At 40.7% G+C, this 19438-nt stretch overlaps 1 pseudogene; it reads right to left on the bottom strand.

The window, feature by feature from the left end:
• LOC132071952 (chloride channel protein A-like) overlaps positions 1-19438 on the bottom strand; it is a 78043-nt pseudogene that overhangs the window by 9498 nt on the left and 49107 nt on the right.

The raw sequence follows: 19438 nt of genomic DNA, 5'->3' as shown, positions 1-19438 counted from the left end.
ACAAGCAGGGAATCTAAAGCAGGACCATTGAGTAGAAGTAGTTCTTGAGCACACACTTCTCTGTACCTGGCTTCCTCCTACCACAAAAGAAGCTGAAAGTACAGGAGCACAGCAAAGAAAAGCAGCAAAAGAAATATTGCCAATATTTAGAAATATAAATAAATACAGATAAGATGTTTGGCTCCCTCCTCTGGCAGTTCTTCTGGATCTGGACTGGGGATTAACCTGAGTGAGGGAGAAATCCTCCTCACTCAGGTGCAGCTTTCTGGCAGCTCAGCTCCATTAGACATGACATCCTTTGAGCGAGAATTGGAGCAGGGAGTTTGCTGCTGATCAAGCGGATGTTTAATATCTCCCTTGAGTTTCTGAAGTGGAAAGATGTAGCTCTCAGCATTCTTGCCAGGGCTCCCAGCCCCACTGAAGTCAGTTTCCACGTCCAGATCTACAAGAGTGCTGGAGTCCCGCTGGGTTTGCTGGGAGCATCCCAGCGGCAATGCGGTGCTCTGCAGGCCTGTGCAGCTCGGCTCAGGCCAGCTGGACATTTTTAGGGAAAGCTTACAAAACATATTTGTGTGATTACACAGAGCAGCAGGCTTTAACTCACCTTTCAGAACAAGACCTTCAGAGGTAATTAAGTTTTATTTTAAGATGGATCGAATCTGGTTTCCAGGGTATTAAAACTTTTGAAATGTCTTTGGATGGGAAGCCATGTTTTCAGTCAGTAAATGTTTCTGCAAGTCCAGCCTCTAGTAACATTTTAGCTACATGAAGACCACAGCTTTTGGATGTATTTTAACTTTTGAAAGGATCTTAGATTCCCAGCTTTGTCATGAAAATTTAGTACTGTAAACGCTTCTTTTGTATCAAACAAAACTTAAGTAAGGTAATCACACAGTCAATACACTCTTGCTTTGCATATCCATAACATACAATCATAAAACCATAGAATGGTTTGGATTGTAAGGGATCTTAGAGATAACCTAGTTACACCCCTGCATAGGGATGGACATCTCCCATAGACCAAGGTGGTCAAGGACCCATCCAGCCTGACCTTAAATGCTTCCAGGGGTGGGGCATCCAAAGGTGATAAAACAGTTTGAACAAGCATGGTAAAGTACAAGCATTTTCGACAACTTAATCTTCTGTGTTTTATTTAAATTTCTCTTTGGATTCAAAGTACCTATTTCAATCAACCACAAATGCTGAATTTCCAGTAAACTTGATGGGTGAGAAGAGATGGGGTTTCCTAGGGGAAAAAATACACACAAAAATGCAGACACAATGCCAAAAAATGTCACATCCCCCTACAGAAGTAGCATAAAACCAAGTTTTACCCACTTCTGCTTAGACAGTTATATTCTGTACAGTCTGCTTACCATCAGAGATATCGTGGTTTCTGCATAATTACTTTATCCCAGTCAAATTAAATCAAGCAAAAAAAAAAATTTTCCTTCATCTAAAAGATAGACAAACAGAATACAGAGTAATGGTTAACAGCTGTGTAGGTAAGAATACAGAGGCAAGCACAGGGAATCCAGCCCTCAGCCTGACAGGAGGAGAGTTACGTATGGTACAGATCTGACAGCCTCAGGTGTGAACAGAATGGCTTATTTGTTATGGTAAAATTCCCAAACAGGCTACTCAGTGGTATTTGTCAACCTCGTATTTTCTCCAGGAAAATTGTCTCGCAGCTGTGTTCAAGGCAGAAATTAAGATTGCTGGGCAGCATTCCAGCTCTTACTCTCTTCACCATTTTTCCTCAAAGGACACAGAGGGGACAGCTCCTGGTCTAACAAGACTCCAGCATGCACCTGCTTTACTTCAATGGACACCAGGAGGATTTAACCACAGTACGGAAAAGCTGCTCCCTAATTTTCCTTGGCAAAAGTGAAGACACAGGCAAAAAAGGCCACCAACATCAGAACAGTCCCTGGGAAGAACATGGTATTCATCAGTCACAAATACACAGGAAACCTGCATAAAACAAGGAATAAACAACATACCAGGAAAAAAGCACCTAGGTAGAGAACACATTGTCATCCATTACTCATGCCTGTGGAGGGAAGCAATCAGAGGATGCAAAGCATGGCAGCAAAGGTGTTGCTGCTGATCATGGAGTATCATCACCCTCCATGTTATATCCCAGACATGTTCACAGACAGGGAAAAGAAATGAATTACCTACAGCTTTTCTCCTCAAATCCTCCATGTCTTCTGGTTTTACTGTGCTTTACATTATGAAGTAACCTCTGGCAAAGAAGATGGAGCAGCAAAACACAAGTGATGATATGTCTAATCTCTTCATCATGTCAAAGAACCACTTCATTGCCCCACAAGGGCCCTGCACCAGCACATTGTAACATATGTGGAAATTAAAAAATAGCTCTTTTTTCAGATTTGGTCTCACAGAAATTAGGCAGAAGCATAACTCTATCTTTTCCCACTGGAGCAGGATCTGGAGCCACAATCTAGAGCAGCCAAGACAAAAGAGAGCCAAGGGACCTCCCAACAACTCCTCAATATGCATTTACAGCCTCATGCTGTTTCTCTGGCAGAAACAGCCTGGGAAGGAAGGCAGTGGTCCTATCCTCAGGTCACTCTGAAGAATGAATTCCACCTAGCCAGGAGGGCATGTCATTGAGGGCATGACATTTATAGCTCTCAGCAGACTCAGGGCTAACACATTCATAAACAGCTCAGCTCAGCTGCAGTCACTGGGGGGCAACAGGGGAGGCATTTCAGCTGCAGTGAGAAAGAATAGCCTGTTTTGTTCTGATGTGCAAGTATCATCACTACTGTGGGAGAAATGAAGGGGGACAGCCAGTTCCTCAATCCTCTGCGCTGCACACAGTAAATCGATCAACCATCAATGCATCAAGTTCACCACCAAGTTCTGTGCATGCCCGGAAAACCCTTGCAGGGTTCGGTTTGAAGAAGATGTAGCCCCACGTTCCTCAGACTGAACTCTGCAAGGGTTTCCCAGGCATGCACAGAGCTCTTACTGTGGCAAAGTGTCAAATGTATTACTCTAAGGAGATCTTTGTTTTGGAAACTTGCTTCTCAGCTACAGCTTGCTTCCTCTTTAACAGTTTTAAGGCCAAGAAGTTTTCTTTAGTAGTTGCTTTTGTTTTTATTTTCCACTGCTTGCTCAGCTGGGGAAGATAACAGTTTCAGATTTAGGTCACCCATGGAAAAACGTGTTTGGTGATCTCATGTTGATCCCCAGTGGGTAACCATCCAGATCACAAAGAATAGGGGAAAAATCTAGCCCAGCTAGGCAGATCTAGCCCAGCTAGGCAGATCTGGAGGATCTGGGGGAGAGGGGAAGGCACATGTTTTTCTTGAAGAAAATTGGAATATCTACATGTTTGCTACAGGCCAACACTAAGGTGCATTTGTATGTAAATTCCAGCCAACATTGCTTGGCCACCATCCTTGCTTTTGTAGGAACTGGCATTGGCCTTTTTTTTCAAAGGGTCAGAATCATTCATATGTGTTATGAAACATAACAACACTTCATCCCTATACAGCAACTCTCATTGCTACAGTTTCCAAGTGTGGCCAGGTACTGAATAACTTTTACATTTGGACCAAATTTACAGTGTTTTGTCCATGCTTATTTAATGAGAAAAAAATGGTACAAAAACATATAAATGAGAAACATTATTAAAAAATTATGAGCTGCCACTGCCTTGATGCAAGCTTGGCAGATTGTTTGTTTCTTTCCCTTCATTAGCTTGTTACTCCATTCTTTTTAACGTAATAACAACATTTTTGTCCCAGAGAAGAAAAAACCCAACAACCATATTTGAGAATCAATAATTACATCCAAGGCAACTCTCAACAAGAACATCATGGCAATTATTTTTTACATCTTCCCCAAGCCACTTTTTTAAGATATGTCAGGCAAGTCACACATCCTCCACTGTCACATAATTGATGTACGGGATGGGTAAATAACTTATCACTTTTCTGCTGTGGTCACATCTGGTCCATATGGGATTTCCTTGGGTCCCATGGGGTAAGAGGTTGAACAGCACCCTTCTCCTTTAAGGAGTTCACAGCATTTGTCATCTTGGTCTTGAGAGCTACGTGCTGCAAGAGCTGTAATTTTATGAGTAAGATGGAAAACCTAAACCCTAACTGCTTCTGGTCATGAACACACAAATTCCATGACACATCACATTACTGGAGATTTCTTTAAGAGGATGTCTGCAGAACATTCCTTTCCCAGTGTTGGTGAGAACAGCAGAACAGCAAAGTCACCTGTGGTCCCTGCTGGGAACAAGGCATTCAGAATTCATCATGAAAGTCCTCAAGCCACTGGGCAAACAGTGGGGCAAGAAGGGGTGTTGTCACAACACCCCAGGATACAATTCTTGCTCCCAAACAACCTCTCTGTATGTGTTTTCCTGGAGTGAGGTACCGACTAGCCAAAAAAGCTATTTGATTCTTCTTTGTCAACCATTTTTAATATTATCTTGGTTTTATTCAAAACAGTCTAACAGCAGTTCATTTATGCTGAAAGTGACAGGGAAACAAACTTCTTCCTTTATCCCTTTGAAAAAGTTCCAACAGAATGTATCAGCAAAGAGCTCTGAGGACAGAAAACCACAAGCCCACCAGAATTTTCAGGGAGCATCAGCTTTTCTCTACAGGCACCTCTCTTTGGAGTGTCCTAGTATCAGCCTTCCTTTACACCTTTTTGCTTCCTGCTACACCAATTTGCTCTGCATTACAAAGCACAACAGTATTTACATGAACTCTGCATATGCCTCAGCAGCTTGGGCCTGTAAAATGAATTTTGAAGGAACTTCAGCTGTAGCTGTTGCTAGTGTGCTTTCTAGTTTTATTGCTGTGAACAGCTGAGAACTAAAAAAGCACACTAGTTTGTGTTCTATAATATCTTCAGACTGGTACACACAGGAGACTACCACTCAGAAATTTAGATTTTGGGGCCATAGCACATTTTGTATTAATTATGTTTATGATAATATCACTGTGAGAAAGCAAGCATATGTATCATACACAAGTATACAATACTGTACTTATTGATGTCATTACTCCTTCAGGCCACTGAAACTCAAAGAATTCCCACTGTACAATTCTCATTGCAAGAAGATATTTGTCTTCCTAAAAGGAAGACAAACTGTTTCACTTGTCACTGAAGCAAGTTCAAAATTTTTATTAAGTATTCACTTAACTGCTGGTAGTTCATCCTTGAAAATTTGCTATAAAGTCCTAATCAAATCTCCACCAACGATGCACAGATAGTTTTTTCCAGGATCCACGTTAACAGAAAAAAATACTTTTATCCTTTCTTGCTCACGGGTAGCTCCAAGTGCCATGCAGTTAAGGAGATAAAACCAAAGTGGATAAAAAAGGAACTCTGTACAAGAAAAGATATAGAATACTACAGCCATTCAGGACAAAAGAAACCATGAAAATTATGAAAACTTATATTACAAAACAAAACTGGCTATCTGTTTTTATTACATGTGTCCAGTTTTATTGATGTTGGAAACAGAATTCATCGGGCTTTGCTGTGTGAACTCCAATGCAGTAGGAGGTGCATATGCATCTTCTCCTTTTCTCTAGGATACTCAAACTGGAAATTAAGTCACTGCCTCTCCCACTCATGACCCACCACTCAAAGGAGAGTCTTAATATCCCTTCCTAAAAGGATGAATTCACTCTTGCTGTCATATGAAATACAGTACCACAAAAACTTCATTTATCAGGAGATTTTATGTGCCTTTTGAGAGTGCCCCATATGGCAAGGATTCCTTTAGTCTGATTCTTGTTTACCCTAGCATGTTACTTCCAGTGACTTTGTTGCTTATCTTGTCTGTAATATGATTTACGTTAACTCATTTCCTGTAAAAGCATACACTAATAAAATGAAAAAAAATGTGAAGAAAGAGCGGGCCAGCTTTGAATTGGCATGGGAAATGTCATGAGTAACTGGAATCAAATCCTTTTAAATTACTGTTTCAGTGAACCTTTAAGGCTCCAAAGGGCATTTTTCCTTTTTTGTGCTGTTCCCATAAGATCATTTCATTCTTGCTCTTTCCATAAATTCCTGATGCAATAGATGGCCTTGTGCTAGAAAGGACCTGGGTCCTTTCTTTAAAGAACACCTGCTTTTCATGCTAAAGAAAGTAAGAACGAGTTTCATATACATCCCAAATAACCTTCACAAACAGATGCTTAAATAAAAAAAGAAATCATCTGATAAGCAGCCAGAAACATCGCATGACATCAATTTGATACCATTTTTACCTTTTAATAGTTCCCTGGAACACCTCTGCTCGTTCTGGCTTGGGCCTGCAAACCTCTGGGAATCGGCCATGGCTTGTATTTGCAAGGAGCCAAGCCAAGGAGGCAATGTTTTCCTTCAGGTGGGGGGCTCTGACGCCAGGCTCCATGACGTCCCTGCAGAGAAGAGCTCCAGGTTCAACCTGAAAGACACAAAGCAGACGGCCAAAGGATTACTTAGTAAACAGGAAATGGCATGCTGCACCACGTTAGCGTTTGACGAGTTTATAATGTGTTAGTAAATTACTTCAAGATGGAAATCAATCTGCTTTATTTGCAAATGTAAAAAAAAAAATGTAATTACCCAATAAAAGTGCTTATCAAGCATTGCCTTGCTTTGTGTCAGCTACGTGATAAACTCTACCATATGCATGACTTGGTCATCCTAGGCAGGATGTCGTAAGACCCACTTATCAATTTGCATGACTTTTCATGGTAAAAAAAGATTTTTAATCTGAGCTGAAATCCTCTGGAATTCTGGATGATATCAAATAGATTAAAGTTAAGCGCTTTGGAGAAATTCATGCTTACGCTTATCATTGCAATAGGGTTGGTTTTTAGCAGCCGTAGCAGCAGCTAGAAAAAGTGCCCTTTCAAAGATAGTTCACAAATCATGTACAGACATCATGTACAGACTCTTCCAGTATTTTCTAATAATTTTCATGTTCTAGGCAAAGTTTCAGGAAATACGAATATACAAAATTGAAAAGCATGTGTACCCCCTATTTCTGAAAGTTGGGTGAAATGGAAAATAAAGATACTTTCTGCAAAATTTAAGAGTAATTTCTATCGAATTATAGTAGGCCAGAATCTTAAAACTGAAATCAAGTAACTGCTCTAGTTATAAGCTTGTTTAATCATTTCTGTTTTCAAAAAAAATACCATTAATTATTCTGACTATCATCTGGACACACCATAAGCCAGAACCTCCTGGTCAGAAACAGGCTGACACAAACCACAGACAGAGACAACTGGAGCATACATTTGCCCACATCCTGTTTTACCATGGTACCTTTCATCCCTGTGGTAAAAGTAACTCTTTCCATATGCTATTAATTATTGTCCTCCCTCCTGACAGACACGAGGCTGATTTTCAAGCCAGTTATTCTGATGGTTTGTTATACGACCACCTGTCTAAGAGTAAATGAGCTGAGAAGACAATGCACTTCATACGTGGCACCTACAAAGCTGAGGTAAGTTTCTTCTTCTAAACTGGGATGGACTTAAATGAATCCCAAAAAAAATAGTCCTATAGTCATGTGCATCAAAACACGTTATACCCATCCCCAGTTATATGAAACAGACTGCAGGCAATATAAATTTGGAACATCGTCTTATTATAGAGCCACATTTCAAGGGACCAAGAACAAAATTTATGGAAAAAATGAACCTCTTTGAACTGCATTCTGTTTCTGAGTTAAAATGAGAAGCAATTTACCTTGTAAATCAAAGTGGCTGGGTGGAGAATAAACAAAATTTTTAAATCCTCAAGAGATGTGTTTTTTCATTCTTAACCTCATTGAGTTCTACCAATTAATAAAGTACAAGTGGTGAAACTCAAAGGGAACCATAGATGCTCACAAGCTGCTGTCAGAATTGTGCCACTGTGGCTGCTTGTTGTCCACTCCACCAAAGGAATTTCATTGTTCCTAAATGAGTAGATTCCTGCTCATCCTTCACCTCTTTTCCATTTCCATAGGCCAGATAAAAATCTATATTTGCCTGCCTTTAAGCTTTGTCTAGGAATATGATAGACCTAGCACAGTGAACACAATGTGAAAACATGATTAATGATAATAGCTACTTCCTGAATCACATGAACTATGTACAAACCCTAAAAGGTTTTTTAAATAAGAGCAGTGTGAATACTGTTTCATTCCAGCAATTTCTAGAGTGTATTTCTTAGCAGAAATAAGAGTGTAGATTTTCAGTCTTCTCAACTTCACAATTTTTCTCTGTTGCATGGAAAGCAAATATTCCACGTTATGTAGAAACCTATGAAATATCCTTCTGTTTTGTCAAATCAACCACTTCTAAAAATGTGAGGGATATCTCATTATAAGCTTCTGTGATCTTGGTTTTGTCTGGTATTATGAAGTGTGTGTATTGCCTACATCCACCATACCCTTGCATTATCATCAGTGAGCTTTTGCAGAGGTAAGAGCACACAAAGGACTGTGCTGATTCACTACTCATCATCAGTGACTTTTCTTTCATGAAGTCTTCTGTCTGTCAGTGTAAGGAATAACTTTGCTTTGAGGATGTAGGAAACAAGCAGGCAAAAGAGTTGTTTTATGAAAGACTGTTACAAGGCCAAGGCATCTTCTAAAAGAATTGGCTAAAGAAAGCCTTTACCAATATACTGGTTCTCAGGTAAGCACAAAGCCAGACTGTAGTGGCACTTGTAGGATCATAAGAATCAGGGATTGTTCGAGTCAGAAGGGATCTCAGCAGTTCTCTGGACCAGCCTCCTGCTGAAGGTGGGCTCCACCATGAGCTCAAACAATGTGCATTTCTTCTGTCAGGTCTTAAGGACTTCTAAAGCATGAAGCCTGTGCAACCACCTCGAGCAGCCTGCGCCACTGCCCCAGTGTCCTCATGGTGGGAAGATATTTCCTCATATCCAGTATGAACATCTCTTTTCAACTGGTGCCATTTTTCCTTGTCCAACATGCCCCATTGTGGAGACCATGGCTCCACGTCCCCAATGGTTCCCCATAACTATGGGGGTGGAGAGGAGGGGACACACTGTTAGGGGCCTCCAACCCCGTAACTATGGGGGTGAGGAGGAGGAGGGCACACACTGTTAGGGGCCTCCAACCCCGTAACTATGGGGGTGAGGAGGAGGAGGGCACACACTGTTAGGGGCCTCCAAAGCCACCTCGTCTCCAGGATGAACAATCCCCAGTTGTGCAGCCTCACAGCATGAGCGGTCCAGCCCCGACCATTCCAGTTTCTCAGCATCTGCAGTTCTGTTGAAAGCATACTCCACTGTCTCCTCCAAGTCATTTATGGAAAGGTTAAACATTTCTAGTGATAGACCCTGCAGTACTCCCCTTGTTAGGCCTCCAGGCAGTGCATGTCCCACTAATCAGCACCCTCTAAGGCAAACCACCCCACCAGATATTTTACCATCTGGCTGTTCAGCCTCTAGACTGAAGACATTGGATACAAGAATATGGTGCAAAACAGTGTCAGAAACTTTGCTACCCTTCACAACCACAAGCTTGCCCAAAAGCTTCCCAAAGGACGCTTTGCTCAGCTGGTGAGTGCCACTGCTGCTGCACACTTGTGTTGATGCAACAAAGGCCTTGGTTTTGAAATGCAGTTTCAAGCAAGAACATTTCATTTACCATGCTGGAAATGCGTTTTTATGGAATAATGCAGGGTACTTACATTTGGATTTTATCAAGTAGGCCTGTCTTACTTTAATAAATTTACCTCAAAGAGAGACACAGAGCTGTAGCCACACTACAAAAATAGATCGAGTGTAAATTTTTCTTTTATAGGACATGTAAGAACATTTTCTCCCAAAACATAACTCACTATACTAGCATAATGTGTTAAAGTACTAAGGCTATTTCACCAAAGTTATGATATCCAAGTTTCAGGTTGCTTTCAAGACCACATCCATGGGACTGGATATAACATGGAATGAAGACAATCTGCCTTATGATGTAACTGAAAAAATCATTTGGTAAGAAGCCAGTATTCCTGAATGGCAAACTGTCTTGAAATGATTCATGAAAATGTAGTTCAGACCCTGTTGCTGTTAAATCAAATGGAAGTTTTCCCACTGAAATAAATTGTTAAGGATCTAACCATAACAGATCTAATCATAACATGGAGGTTTCCTTAGACAACCTGCAGTACAAGGGAGCTTTTCTTCAAATAGATTTATTCCATATTTTATGTAAGTTTCAGATTATTAAAAGGACTTAAAGGTGGGTGGGAGAGAAGCATAATCCTAATTCAAACACATGACAAGGATTAAGGTGCATGAGAACACAGGCAACACTGTTTGCTTGGATTTATTCACAGACTTTCCTTCATCTGTTTTAGGTTGATTTTCCCCTTTTTTTCTTTCTGCACTGAGAATGTTTACTCATTGACTCGCCACAGGCCATCCTGCTCAGGACTGCTCTAGGTTTTATTTGGGCTTCTTGTAAACCACTGTTTTACTGCCCTGACTGACCACTGCATCTTGTATAAATAGTTCTCAGGAGAATGTTTTGGGGGTTGCTTAATACTTGCGGTGGTTTTTTGCCTGAGTATGGTTAGAAGTTTAAGCAATTAAGAGGACAGGCTCATTAGCTAAGGGGAACTTCTCAGGTTGGACAATGTTAAAATTGCTTACCTGTGTTATGAACATTGACAAGTACTATTCTGTTCTAGTTTCCACTATTCGTGCATTTTCTGAGATTAGAAAGTTCTTTTTTTTAAATACATTTCATTTTGCTGGAAAAACAGAATATTCATTCTAATATTGAACAAGCCACACTGCTATGATGACCTGTAGCTGCTACTACATTATAAATACAGTTTATTTATTTATATTAGCTTACTATCTATCACCTTTCAAGTTACCCCATTATGAACAAACTCACCACATCACAGGAAATTGCTTACATTTAAATACAAATTCTTTTTTTCCTTGCCTTAAAAGTCATAAAAAAGATTTCTACATACTTGTCACAGGCACACCAATTTTCTTTTCAACATTTAGTGAAAGACATTTAGTGAAAACAAACTATGAAAAAGCTTATCCAAAAATTACATGCCAATATGGATCTCACTATGTAAGAGAATAGTACATAAGTAGTGCAAAAATGTTAATCATGTGCAGATGACTAAATTCAGTAATTTTTCAAGTAAGGTGTGTGAAAAATAAAGGGTTTTTTAGCATGTTCATAGAATACCATTGAGCTCAATAAAGGGAAACAGAAAAGCCTATAAGACCTCCTTACACTGGAAAAGAACACCACTTTAATTAAATTTAAAATTGATTTGCTCCACACAGTGCTAGCCCATGAAATAGACACATTTAAGCTGATTTAAAGTTAAATTAAACCTATAAAATCTCTGTGTGCTTTGATGTAAGTGCATGCATGCTATGATGTGCTTTTGTTTAATTAGCTCTATTGAAAATCACTCTTCAGTGGAACTTTGCACGGCAGACCAGGCCTACGACTCCTTGCTGTCTCTATTTTAGTTGACCACTAAGCTAAGTGAGAAATCCTTATGGCTAATTCAGGAGCCAGAAGTTTTTCAGGGTTCAGACTCCCTTCAGAATATCTACAAATATTTACATTGACTGTAAGACAACAAGCTTCCCAGCATTCCCTGATCCTGGCTCCCTCCATATCCTTAAATGAGGGGACAGTTAGCTATTCAGTCTAAAGCCCCTTTGGTAGAACAGCACTTAGTGTGAAATGTGTTGTTTGGGTTAGCTGAATGTCTCCCTGTCACTTATTTCCCAGAGAGGATTTGAGAGTTATATGTGTTTAACTACTGTACACTAAAGAAAAATGGATTTCCACAAGGTCTCATAATCTGCTGGTAAATTGTCTCTCTCTAATGCTTGAAAAATTGCATAACAAAACGAAACAAAGGTCAGAGATTAAAAAGTCTCTGTGTTTTGGAAAAAAGATGGATTGGGACAAGGAGGATGAGATGTGGGAAAGATTGGGAAAATGTTGAGTGTTTGGAGATTTTCTTCCAAGAGTTTGCTTTTCTACTTCTTTACCTTTTTTTCCTTCATTCTTATGAAGTTTTTCCCAGCAGCACCATCAGTATAAAATACTGCTAAGTGAGAAGAACAGCAGCTCCTACCCACTTTGTATAGATGCAGTTGTTTATGCAAGGGCATTTAGCTACAAATAAATGAATTAGCATGTGCATGTGACCTTGGGATAAACAGGTAAAGGATCATGGAAGTGGATCCACATGCTTGAACTATCAAAACATCAACTTAACCACTACAGCCTCAATTCCCCACCTGCAAAGCCATAGGTGAAATATAAGAGTCATAGTTCTTGACTAAGTTTTCACACTACATGTCCAAAAACAAAATACAAATTGTAATTAGCAGCCTTCATTAGCCATGTCAGTATTTAGGGGAGTACAGGCATCTAAATATTCAGAGCTATTGACAGTGCCTGCTCACTGCTTCCACCCAAACCTGAATGCATCTAAACTCAGTTGGTGTTTCTGTCCAGAACTGAGCATTTCTCCACGTGATTAGTAGCAGGTGTGGAAATGTCTCATTTCCAACAAGCAGCTGTCTGGCGCACATCTGGTCTCACCAGCTCTGCAGGTCCAACAGAAGGTGCTGCACCATGGCCACTGAAGAGTGGCATCTAGCAGACATGGCCTGTAAAAGCCCACTTTTGGTAGAAACATCAGAGAATCCAAAATAGATTCTCACCTCAGCTGTGGGGATTGATTATGAGCCCTCACCTGGGATCTCCAAGACACGGGGGATGAAGCAGCACCCAGGTTCTCGGGGGCCAGGAGCAAACACCCTCCTGCCAAGGCTGCTCAGCTGAATGGTCAGGAGACAAGGAGCCCTGCAAGTAATGCAGAGCCAGCTCAAGAGAGAAAATCTATGAATATGTGTAAGTGTCCACAGACAGAAGGATCCAGTGTCAGATTAGCTATCTTGATGTCCAATGGGCTAATCCTAGAACACATTGCTGATTATTACTTTATTAAGAATGGCACTGATTCAACTATCTTTGTGTTTTCCAAGTTATTATCTAAGCCTCTACTAATCTTTTCCAAAAACAAAAGGGTTAAGCTTGTGTTAAATCCATCTGCCCTGGCATTATAACCAATGAGAGGTGAAGAAAGTAATTTCTCAAAAAGACACCAGTACAAGCTATCTAAATTCAAAGAAATATTTCAAATAAACTTCCATAGGAATGGAGAAGAGAGAAGTGAGAGAAGCAAGTAAATTGGGCACTAAAATAAATGCCTTGTGAATTTGCTTATAACCAAAGAAACAGGGAAATGCATCTTCTCTGGATGAAGCATCGCAGAGCAATTTCCAAGGGAAATTCACAAAGTACTAAGCTGGCTTTTGCAGTTTGAATGCAAAGACATGATGAGTTTCTTAAAAACGTATGCCAAAAAACCTAATCCAAACTGGAAAGAAGAGAGGAAATCTCCTATGAGACAGTTTTTATAAAAGCTTCATTCAGGGCCTCCACCCTCATGTACTGCACCAGCCACCTTAGTTTTTCCACTCTCCTTGGTCCAAGAAAGCACCGACTAGTATATTAAAAATTCTGGCTTTAAAATGTTTGGGAATGGACAGTGACAGCTGTATCTGTTTTAATAATCACAGGCACAGATTATCAGCTGATGTTTTAGTCAAAATGGGCATCGAGATTTAGGTCTAATGGATTACAAAATGAGTAAACTAAAGTAACACAGATGGAAAGAAAAAATATAACAAATATTTCAAATTTCTCAATCCCTCTGAAAATCAGACACTTTGTAGTGGAAAAGTGTAGTCAGGTTATTAAAACACAACATTAGTTACCTAGAGATACAGATTACACCCTGTTCCCAGTCCAGTAAATATAGGGTTTTGACATTTTTAATCAGAATTTCAAGCAAAAGCACTTCTCCTTCCAGCTGTACAATCAACTTCCATGGGAAAGGCATTTAACCCCTCCAACTTCAGCATTCCCTTTTCTAAAAAATCTATATCCCTCTTATAACTCTTTCACATTAGGAACCATAAATAATTTTCCATAAAAACACTTCGAGCTACAAATTTCTACAAACTTTCATAATTTAAAAAAAATTCTTTTAACTAATCCCCCTGCTTTTTACATACCATTCACATGCAGCACATTTTTACCTCAGTTATGACTTACAGCAAGTCATTCCACTACAAGTAATTCTCCACTACAAGTGCAGAATGTGTTAAAAATAGTGCCCTGGATGCTGGTATTACTTTCTGCTCTTCCGGGAAATAAGTGGCTGTCTCTGCACCTGGCAGTTTATTTATAGTGAAATGTGGTCGATATATGGGATTCTGGGAACTGAATTTCCCATATCCCAATTTCCCATATCCCAGAATTCCTACAATTCTGGGAACAGAATTTTTGTGTGTATGATTTGCTTTCTCTTTCTCCTTCCTTGCTTCTCCCCAGCCCCAAGATTCAGCTTCCTGAGGCTTTTTCTGTCTAACATGGTTTTTGTGTCCCATTCACCTACTGTCAGAACTCCATGTATTGAAATGGCAGCAGCTAATAAAACTATGCTCATCTCTCCATGACTTTTCATAAAACTACTCCATTCTATGTCCTTTTATTTTTGCCTTACTTCTGCTGTCACTCTGTATACGCTCAGTGCACTCACAATTGTGTGAGATAGCATTTACCACCTTGACAAAACTGATATTTCTAAAACAGGTATGTCGTTTCACAAACATGCTGAAATTCATTGAAGTATTTTGTGCCATCTGTTTTTTCTTTTTTCATAAGTAAGTCTTTTCATCATGGCAACCATTATGACAACCTACCAATATTTCTGAGGACATAGCAACCCTCACAGGAACAGAAAAAGTGACATATGAATACCAGAGAATTCTGTTTCAGCTTAAGGTGAACTTGGAAGGAGTCCCTGGTGCCGGAATGAAGATGATATCCTTACCTGCAACTCAGGAACACTGAGGTGTAACTATTACGTCAATGGATGTCTGTATTCCCACATCCAGCAAAGACCCCCAGGGGGATTCCAGCCTGCCTCGAGTCAGACCCACCATTTCTTGAAGGAGTTCAAAGGGTTGTTCAATGACATCTTCATGAGATCAGCCGCACAGCTGGCTTTCTGGCGAGGCTGGCTGCCTTTAAGTGGAAACTGTCAGTATCTGCCAAATAGTGGCCAGACACCAGAACAGACTTTCCAATCAGTGGAATACCCCATTTGATGGCTGGATGTGATTTTCCTCTGAGTGTGTGTGTATGTGCATGCTCCACCTGCGTGCTACCACATCTGAAGGCTGTGATGATGCCCTTGCAGGGAGCCTGTTGTCCCAGGGGAGCCAACAGGGAGTCAGGCAGTCTCCTCCTCCCTGGGCCAGCAGAAACCGTTTCAGATTTCCCACAGCTGAAAATCACTGTGTGCAGGTTTTACGTAAGGGCCTGCTGGAGCCGGAGCGGCTCCCTTGCTGCCCACCAGTGAGCTGTGAAACACAGGTTATTAGTTCCAGATGCTGCTTCAGTGTCTTTCCTTCTGCAGAAAGTGTGCAGAAGTCACTTCTTTTGGTTTCTCAGGACTCCCCAGAAATAGAAAACACCACCAAAAGTCACTGTGGATTTGTTATCCCTCTCTCAACATCAGGCAGAAAGGCTTGTCCATGAGCCAAAAGGGATCTGTGTTACACTCGCTATGGACCTTACAGCCAATTCACAATGGACCTCACAGCAAGAGCCAGAGCCTCATATTAAGTACCAATCCATTGTCACTGCTTGTCTAATACATGCAGCAGGTGTGCCAGCTCCATGACAGTCCCATTCACACTCTAACAGGAGCCTTGTTTTGGACAGAATAGAGAAGCGCCTTGTGACAGAAACCAGAGGAACATTCAGCTGCTGCAAAATTCCCTACACTTGATCTATGTCTTCATGCCTCCAAACTTTCACCCAGAGGTTTTAAAGAACTGCCTCAAACCTTTCAAATTCCTTATAGGTTTGTTTCTCTCAAAAATCTCTCTACAGAAAAGTCATTTTTCTTATCACTTCTTAATTATAATAGAGGCAAATACTGTATATGCATCTTTTTGCCAATTCATGGTACAACATTCTCTTGTAAATTCAAACCTTTTCTTCTCACTACACTGTGATCATAATCAATATATAACTTTAGTAAAACTCACCATTTACATTCTGCATATTTGGGGGTAAAAAGGAATCCAGCTTTAATTGTTCATGAGAAAAAAATGGGCCAATAGAGAAGCTGAGCCTGCAGTTTTCAGACGTATCAGAAAATATAACTTCTTAAAGCCTGAAAACATTCCAGTGTTAAAACATTTTGGGCTCATGGAAAGGTAATTGTGAAAATATACAGGCCCTGTGTAAACATTAAAGTATTTACGAGGTCCTTCAAGGATTTCAATTCGACGGATTGTTGGCTCGTCTTCACTATCCATGTATTCGTAACTTGTATTGTATATCCTTGGTTATGAGCACTGCAGTAACTACCAGTGCACTTCCAAGGCCAGTAGGTCAGCACTGTGCTCAAACTCAGCCTCCAGCCCTTCCAATCAAATCCCTCCAGCCCTTCCAATCCCTGACTTCAGCCAGCTTCACACTTGCTCCTCACCACCACTCTGTGAAAGCCTGCAGCTCCAAACCTGGAGGGCACAGTGCCAGCTCTCATCCTGGACATTTTAGGAAAGGGAATGGCTAAGACTGGGAAAGGTTTATTTTAGATTAGAGGAAGAGTTAGATCTGTTGGTATTTACTCTAGCATGGGAAAGGCAATTTGTTTCATTTGTTCAGAGTCTGCTCTAAAAATAAACAGTAATGCAACTGGAATCTTGTGCTTCTTTTTATGGTTTCACCAATCTAAATAGATAAAATAACTTTGATTCATGTACTCCCTTTAGGTAGTAGCTTCATTAAATAGTCAAAATGAGGTCAGGTGGAAAATTATCTAGAGTTCACAAGAAATCTTGCCTTTACATAAGGCCAATTTCTTAAACAAAAGAATTTTGTTCAAGAAATTGACAATACTTGGCAAAGACAAGGGACACTGAAAGCCACATGAGACATGGAGGCATTGTTTCCCCCTCTGTAACTGAGAATTTTGAAAAATTAATTGGTTTGGCCAAAGCAACGTGAGAAAATGGGGCAGGCCTGAAAACAGAACTCCCTCCATATAGCCTTCCTCTCCCTGTCTCCTTTGAATATTCACATAATACGATTAAACTGTTTGCATGTGACTTTTTTTCCTAATGGGTTTGGACACTGAAATGACTTCATGAAAAATTTGAAGTTTGGGGTGAAATTTAACAGTAGAAAACAGTGTCTCTGTTCTCTGAGGATTAAAGCTGAAAAAGCCCATTAGTTCATCTTTGTAGCTCATTCGGTGTCAGTAAATTTTGGGGTTTTTCCAAAATTCCTATAAAGAGAGAAAATCAGGTCTCCTGAAAACTACAGAGCTAAGTAGCCTTGTTTACCACCACCTGTCAGAAAAGCATGCCTCCACAACATAAATATTTGGGTTAATATACACCAGGAACTCTGCCCAGCTGGAAGTTTGCCTTCCATTCATGTTCAGATTAACCTTCTTCACACAGATTCATGTGCATCAACTCTTCACTTTGTTTTGTTGCTTTTAGGAGCAGTTCTGGGTAACCTGGTGTCTTGGTTTGGAAAGACAGGTGTCTGCTAAGGAAGGCAAGAGCCTCTCCTGAAATGGAAAAATGTAAGCCCCCTCCCTCCGAATTGTTATAAATTTGAAATTAAGGGGTGCTCTCAGGCAAAAATATGTAAGCAGGAATAACAGTTCTTTATTAGGGAAGAAAATAAAAAGATAAAATAAACAATGCAGTACACTAAAACAACACTGACAGAGTCAGAACACAACCTGACACCCTGTTGGTCAGGGTGTTGGTAGCAGTCCAATTGGAATTGTGGCTGCAGTCCTCTTGGAGTGTCAGGTGGAGCAGGGATCCTGTAGAAAGGTGTAGTCTTCCTCTGAAGATCCAGTGGAAGAGGCAGCTGTTCCTCTAGGAAATCCAGTGGAGAAGCTGCGCTGGTGTTCCAGAACCTCAAGATTATATCTGGATAGGAACACTTGGCCCCTCCCTCTGGGTGGAGCCTCTCACAATGGGATGCTCTAGTTCTGATCAGTCAGGCAGTGACATTCAATAGCCTGTTAACAGCAGATGTCTCCCCAGAGGGAGGAGTGATTGTGGAAGATATAAGGAAAGTTGCCCACTTAACAGAAGACAATTGCCGCACAGACGGCAAATAGAATGCAATTTACTTGGCAATCCAGGACACCTGGAAAGCTGGTGTACAGTGAAGCCAGCTGGCATCAGCCCCTGGCCAGGTTAAGAGGATCATGAGGGGAGACACGCTGGACTGTCCCACAGAGAGCTGCTGTAGGTACAGGAGGGAGCAATGGATCCTTTCACCCATCCCACATGGGCACCACCAACTGCACCACGCTGGAACCAAGGCAAGGCTGCGCTGCTGCTCTGCCGTGCACATAAAGCAGCACCTGGTTCTGCCATAGTATTTTTGTCAGGGGTTCAATTCCACTGTTTATGGCTCATACAGCTGCTTTTTGGGTCATGGGATCACACCAAACTCAAAACCCAGCACAGGAGAATAGGCAAAAGAAAAGGAATAAAAATGGTTCTTTGCCATGTTTTCTTAAACCTGACATAGGCTTAAAGCCCAAACATAATTTTAACGAATCTCACCCACATCTCAACACATTCTCTCCATCTTTTCTGTGGTAGCCAGGATTTTCCCAAGACAAAGCATGGCCTTGTTAGAATAGCTCCCTTTTTCCTTTGTGCAGCCAGAAGAGAATCCAGCTTTCCACACAAACACTCTAGAAAAGATGGGCTCGATGCCCTCTGATGAGAAAACTTTGCCAAGTTCACCACCTAATGATGTCTGTCAGTAAGAAAGCACCAAGCAGTCATAAAACACACATCTTCTCAGAGAGGCAAGACAGGATGCACCACATGTTGCTCCATGTTGGCAAGCTGTCTTTGAGTGAATACTTATGTCAGCAGGATGAGAAAGGAATCTTTTCGTGTAGTAGTTGCTAGTGCAGGCCCAAACCAAAAGCACCCTCCCAAAAGTCTGGTGATTTTCAAAATCTAGGGTATTGTCTAAAAAAAAAATCACTAATTACCCAAATTTTATTACAGGCCAAACCAAGACCTTGGATCCCAAATAACCCTCAGACTTGGGTTGGCTCAAATTCTGGATCCAATGTCTGCAGTGTGGGCTAAGGCAAAACCAGAAGAGAGAAAAAAAATCAGCCTTGCTCCATAGATCTTTAATATAGGGCCACCTCTGATACACTTTAGAAAAATATAATGAGACCACTATAATATATATTCCAGCCAAAATTCTTGG

Source organism: Ammospiza nelsoni, chromosome 1 (assembly GCF_027579445.1).
Source record: "Ammospiza nelsoni isolate bAmmNel1 chromosome 1, bAmmNel1.pri, whole genome shotgun sequence".
NCBI classification, from domain to species: Eukaryota; Metazoa; Chordata; class Aves; order Passeriformes; family Passerellidae; genus Ammospiza; species Ammospiza nelsoni.
This window is presented reverse-complemented; position numbering and strand designations above follow the sequence as displayed.